This window comes from Cryptomeria japonica, chromosome 10, assembly GCF_030272615.1.
Source record: "Cryptomeria japonica chromosome 10, Sugi_1.0, whole genome shotgun sequence".
In the NCBI taxonomy this organism is placed as follows: domain Eukaryota; kingdom Viridiplantae; phylum Streptophyta; class Pinopsida; order Cupressales; family Cupressaceae; genus Cryptomeria; species Cryptomeria japonica.
In genome coordinates, this window is record NC_081414.1 from 640660440 (window position 1) to 640667305 (window position 6866).

General features: G+C 30.2%; 1 pseudogene; it reads left to right on the forward strand.

Moving 5' to 3' along the window:
- The first annotated feature begins 2844 nt into the window (after positions 1-2844).
- Positions 2845-6549, forward strand: LOC131073416 (sesquiterpene synthase Cad-like; annotated as a pseudogene).
- Positions 6550-6866: the final 317 nt, after the last annotated feature.

The following is a 6866-nucleotide window of genomic DNA, read 5'->3' on the forward strand; positions in this document are numbered from 1 at the left end:
ACTATTGAACCTTTTTCAAAAGTTCAAAGTTTGGGTTCAAGTTCAAAATTCGGGTTCAAGTTCAAAGTTCGGGTTCAAGTTCAAAATTTGGGTTCAAGTTCAAAGTTCAAGTTCAACCGGAGCGGGTTGTATCGTAATGTTAGTTTTAATGAGTCTAAAGTCTTTGTAATTTTTGGTCATTGAACTTGAACTATTGAACCTTCTTTGGTTCAAGGTTCAAGGTTCAAAGGTTCAACGCACAACCAAATATGAGGACAAGGTCATAAATAAAGCATATTGTGGGCAAAGTCTATAATTTTGAACCATTTGATTGAACCCCGCAGGTTCAAGGTTCAAGGTTCAAGGTTCAAGCCCTGTAGGTTCAAGGTTCAAGATTCATAGGCTCAACGCACAAAAAAATGGAAAGGAAAAACAATCAATGAAGCATATTGTGGGTGCAATTTGGGTTTTTGAACCTTACAGGTTCAAGGTTCATCGTTCAAAGTTCGCAGGTTCAAAGTGTGGATGTTTTTAAAAATGATCATCGAGCTGAGAGTAAAAGTGTTTAGATGAATTTTGAGATAGCGACACTAACACATACAAAGTCCAACCTTCATGTTACAAAGGAAGATTCAGCTTCTTGAAAGATGAATTTAATTATTAATTCATACGTTGATAACAAAGGATAGTAGTTAAAGAATTGTTTTAGCAACACAGTATTACAAAAAATCTAAAGAGTTACAATCCTCCTTTATTATAAAGAGAGTTTTGTCATAAAATAGAGCTCATTCCTTCAAATGGTAGCTCAAATTCATGATCCATGTGCAAGTTTTGGCATGTATATTCTTTATAGTTTTCAATGCAACCTGTAACCATGAATTTTCTGAGACAGAAAAATCGGTGTCAGTGCGGGGGGAATAATTATTAATTGAACCGTTGAATTGCACTGAATGTTTGATATGTTTTAGAAACCCTAGTTTTATAAATCCTCATTGGAGAGATTGGAAAAATATTATCGCGTTCAAAAGTTATTAATCTCTAAGTACGGGTCTATAAAAAATTATGAGATAAAAGATTTGAAGCAAAAAAAAGAAGATAAAAGATAAAAGAAAAGATTAATTAATAATCTTTTCAAGAATCAGTTATTGATAACTGAAAGTCTCAAAGGCTATATATATGTAATGAAAGAAAAGAGCAAGGGTTCTTTTTTTTTGATCTTTTGGCTATAAAAAAGGGGGCAACATTGTTTTTTGGACGACATAGTTTTTTTTTTCAGAAGTGTTGAGTCTGTGAGCTCACATTTTGACATTAATGGAATGAAGAAGATTTTGTTGATCTATGGATTTGTCAATAATTTATTTTGATTACAATGAGCTTTGTTTCTCTTGTGATTACCTTTCATTTCCTTTTCTGTTACATTAAATTATGTATGCATTTAATTCTAAAACTTTGATTTCAGAATTAATTTGTATGTGGAAAGAAACATGATGTTAGCTCTTTGTTCAAGTATTCTGATCCCCCTTGTTCTTTGAGGCATGAGAGAGACTTGATCAGAGTCCAAAATATTTTGACCTATTGGAAAGGGTATTTTTTGGGTGTGGGTAATTAAACTATGTTTTACTTATCTTCATTCACTTCATTATAAATCTACTATTCACATCTGTGTCATGGATATGAGAAGATGTTAGTTGCCTTTATTGCTTTCCAGTTAAAAGCATATTCAAAAAATATACATTTTTATCCAACGAAGGGAGTTGTACCTTCATATCAAAATTCAGAGAGAACTTGGACTCACCATTGCAAGTGACTCAACTATTGGTTCTTTTTTTGTCTTTCAATTTGGGTATTTGGGAGTCATTTTTGAAAGGTATTTAAGAAGCAAAAATCTATTAACCAACACCTACAAAGGTGGCAAGGGATATCTGTCTTTATCATGCCAAATCTTGAGGCTAAAAAAATGAGTTGTTTCCAACAGACAACGCATGCCTCATACTTGCAATGACGATGGACCACAGACTATCTTTTTGGGATGAAGTGGGAAAAATCACTTTTAGAAAGACCAAAATAAAGTGACGTCACAGTTGATGTGACAATTTCACTTTTATAAGCTGGCGGAAAAGTTTGAATTTGAAAAGATAGCCGTTTAGACCAAGCTAGCAGAAAAGTTTTAAGTCTGACGTATGAAAACAAGAATCCACTACTGAGAACTGTTGATTTACTCTCTATAGCTTTAACCATGATTAATGTTGTCCTTCTCCCACCAATGTAAAGAGTGGCCTTCTGCTGCAGTTTTTGAGAGAGAGTCTGCTTCTGTGTTAGCCTCTCTGTAGACATGTTTAGCCTCATATTGCTCTAATTTGCTCAAAATCTCAATTATACTATCTAAAATTGCCTATAGTTGCTAGTTTGGGGTTCTTCTTGATTTAATTGCATTGATTGCAATCTATGAATCTCCCTCTAATATGAGGTTTCTTATCCCATGTTTGTGGCAATCAAGTAAGCCTAGGAGCAAATCTTTGAATTCTTCTATATTGTTAGTATTCGGTGGTAGTGGCATGACCATCTTTCCAATTACTGTTCTTATATGATCTCTAACCACATATCCTATACCTAAAGCACCTGTGTTCCCTTTGGAGGCTCCATCAAAGTTTAGCTTGAACCAACCCTGCTTAGGGGGAGACCATATCATTTTTGATTTCTCAATTTATTCAACAAAGGCTTAGTGAAAGGTCAATCTCTAAAATGACAACACTAAGATTTGTTAGGGCTCTGATCTCGACGTTTATTTGACTAGCATTAGTTCATTCTAATCTAGTCTTCACACGTTTTTTACTATCACAACACATACTCTAATACTTGTCCGAAATGCTTGAAAATTCATGCATGCCCAAGCCCACCATTTGCCGGAATGGAAATCATCATCCTAACATCTGGACTGATGATTTCATTCAGTCTCTTGCTTCTCCATATGGGGTATGTATGATACACTATTGCATTTTGATTCACACAGATTTATGTTATTCTCTATTGTGAAAGCTGATGCAAAAGGTTTGTTTCTATCTTTTGTAAGCAGGATTCCTCATACTATGAGCATAGGGAAACATTGATCAATGACCTTCATGGTATATTTTCTAAAGGAGAAGAAAAATTTAGTCTACTTGAAAGGATTTTGTTTGTTGACGTTCTACAACGTTTGGGAATCGATCGATATTTTCAAGAGGAAATCAAACTGGCACTTGACTATATCCACAAGTATGTATGTTTCATCAAGCAAATTTTCTACTATACATAATTGTGTATCTGATTTTGAAATACTAAAATGTGGAGGTGTATCAAATACTACATAGTGGACTCTAGATGTAAGTAGATTTGTGATCAAATATCATCGTCATTAATAGGTATTGGAATCATAATATTATTGGCGATCTCAACATGATGGCTCTAGGATTTCAGATATTACGATTGAATAGATATGATGTTTCTTCAGGTGATGAATTTTTAATTTTTTTTAGATTATCTTTTTATAGTCAAATGTTTCAAATTACTAGAATATTCTGGATACGTGAGTAGATGTTTTTAAAAAATTCAAAAGTGAAGAAGGACAATTCTTTGACTTTGGATCTAGCCATGAGGATGCAAAATTAGCAATTATGTTGAATTTATTCAAAGCTTCAGAGCTGGATTTTCCCGATGAAAAAATCTTAAAAGAAGCTAGAGTTTTTGCAATGGCATACCTGCAACAAGCCATGAAGGAAACTGGTGACATAAAAGAAAAGAAAAATTCGCTTCTAATGGAGGCAAGTACTTTTCCATGAAAGGGATTATTATTTAGGTTATTTTTTTATTTGAGAAGAAACAAAATTGGAATGATGAGTTTTCCTATCAATTGCTTGCTAATTTTGATAACTACAAATGGTCAACAATTGAACACCAACCCACAAACCCATTTTTTTTTTTATAAAATTTTGAAATTTACTAATAGTTAACCATGCTATTTTAATTGTCTTAGCCACATATTCTTTAAATATTAGTGTTAATTTTATATTTACATATTATCTTTTTAATAACATTATGTCTTTTTCAGATTGAGTACACTTTGAAATATCCTTGGAGAACTAGGGTTCCGAGATGGGAAGCTTGGAACTTTATTCAAATATTCAAACAACAAAATTGCAATACATCATTTGTTAATAACATTTATAAGTAAGATCAAATTTATGTATGAGCATTGGTACTTATTCTTCGCTTAAAAAATACTTGAAAAAAATAATCTTTCCATCTACTATGTTGTTTTGAGTTAATAAAAAATAAAATAAGTTTAATGCTAATCATTGATGTGTATAATTTCTCCCAGGATTATAGGCATATATAGCCAAAAGCTATTGGGATTGGCAATATTGGACTTCAATATTTTACAAGCTCAACATCAATCAGAAATGAAATTAATATCCTTGTGAGTATTAGTCAAACTGAATACACTAGCTCAGAAAATGTTCCCTTGCGCATTAGGCAAGATAAAAATAGAAACATTCTAATTATTTAGTTATAAATCTTATTAAATCAATAATATACAATAGCTACACATTTAATAATATACAAGGAATGTCTAATAGTAAATTTGTTTGAGGTTGAGAATCATAAATCAAATGTCAAAATTGATTACATTTTATAAGAATGGAATACAGTCAATCTAAGAAAATGGATTTATAATCATAATGATATGCAATTTCTTTGTGCTAGGTGGTGGAAACATTCAAGTGTAATTGAGCTTGATTTCTTCCAACATCGCCACATTGAATTTTATTTTTGGTGGGATTGCTCATTATTTGAACCTGAGTTCAGTGCAAGTAGAATTGGTTTTGCAAAATTAGTTACTAGTCTTTCCATCCTTGATGATATTTATGACACATATGGGACCATTGATGAATTGAGACCATTCACAACAACATTAATAAGGTATTCAATTAGATAGTAATCTTAGATTATGTTAAATGTCTAGTTCATTTTCTAATTGTTCTTGTTCATTCTATTCTAGATGGGATGCTTTCATGATTGATAATCTTCTAGAATACATGAAAATTGCTTTCAAATTTGTATACATGATACATAAGGAAATTGCAAGTGAAGCCAAAAGAAAGCATGGTCCCTTTGTTCACAAATACATTCAATCATGCGTAACTACAAATTTGTTAATTTTGTGGTCTTGTAATTTTATTAAATCCTATTATTATCTATAGTAGTTCTTATTAATTTACATATTCTTATCACATATTTCATATTTACTACTTTAATTTTCATAAAAGCGTATGGTTTTTTTACACAATCAAACATTAGATGCAATAACTTATTATTGTTATAAATAAATTGATCTAAAAAAATTAAATATTCTTTCTATATTTTCAAAAGGACATAAAATATATTAGATTTTTTTCTTCCCTTTATACTATTGAAACATAAATTGGTAACTATAATTTACAACATATGTTGATTTCTAGATCAAACAAATTGCATACTCATAAACAATATTGGAATACAAGATTAGTTTTTAAAATTAATATAATTATAATATATTAATATTAAGTTGGATTCTATATACTTTTCTTTATGTGAACATATTATTAAATTTTTAAGTATATTATTGAATTTTTTATCATAATTTTTCAAACGAACAAACTATTTTTCTTTCTATTACTTCAATAAGAATATTTGATATTCATTTTTTAATTTTATATATTGTGTTTTCTCTCCAAAAGGTTAATAATACAAAATTTTAGTTTTAGAAAAGTAAAATATTATTAATTATTTATACTAAAATTTTAAACATAATATTGTATATATGTTTTGTAAGTGTTTAAAATTTTATTTTAAATATTTGATTTGATTTAAACCATTCTTTGTTTATATTGCTTCAGTGGGAGAGTTATATCACATCTTATATGCAAGAAGCGGAATGGATAGCTTCTAATCATACACCAGGTTTTGATGAATATTTAAGGAATGGAGAGATAAGTGGTGGTCTAAGAATTATAATGGTCAATTCATTGTTACTAATGAATGCTCCTTTATCTGATGAGATTGTGGAGAAACTTGATATCCCATCATCAAAATTGCAAGCTCTTGTGTCATTGATTGCATGAGTAGTGGATGATATGAAAGATTTTGAGGTAAATGATATAAATATTAAATAAAAAGTAAAAATTACATTAAAAATTTGATATTTTTAGTTGAATGAAATTATGCACTAATATCTCTTTAACAATTTTGAAGGATGAACAAACTCATGGAGAGTCAGCTTCAAGCATTGAGTGCTACATGAAAGACAACCATGATTCTACAAGGGAAGATGCTTTAAATTATATCATAAATATCATTGAGAACTGTCTACAAGAGTCAAATAAGGAGTTTCTTAAGCCTTCAAATATACCAGATTATTGTAGGAACCTATATTTCAATGCTGGCATGCGAGGTATATTTTTCTTGTACAAGGATATTGATGGTATTACAAATTCCTACTGAAAAGAGATACGAGATGCAATAACAAAAATTCTCATGGATCCAATCATTCCATAGACTAAAATTTAGATGATATAGTATAACTAGTTTCATTTCCCTATAAATGCTACCCAAAAACACTTTGAATAAAGTGGGTTATATACCACTATATAATTTGGAAGTGAGTATTGATTGAAATATAATTGTTATATTATCCATCATACTTTAAATTTCATATAGAACTTCTAATTAATGTGTTTGATGTTATAGATTCTTAAAGAGTTTAAGTGTGAAATTTTTTATCATATGTTTACTACGTGTAGTGTGGATGTTGTGTTCTCAAGTGTTGAGCAAGAAAAATCTTAACATGGATAATAAGGCAAGTACACCTATAT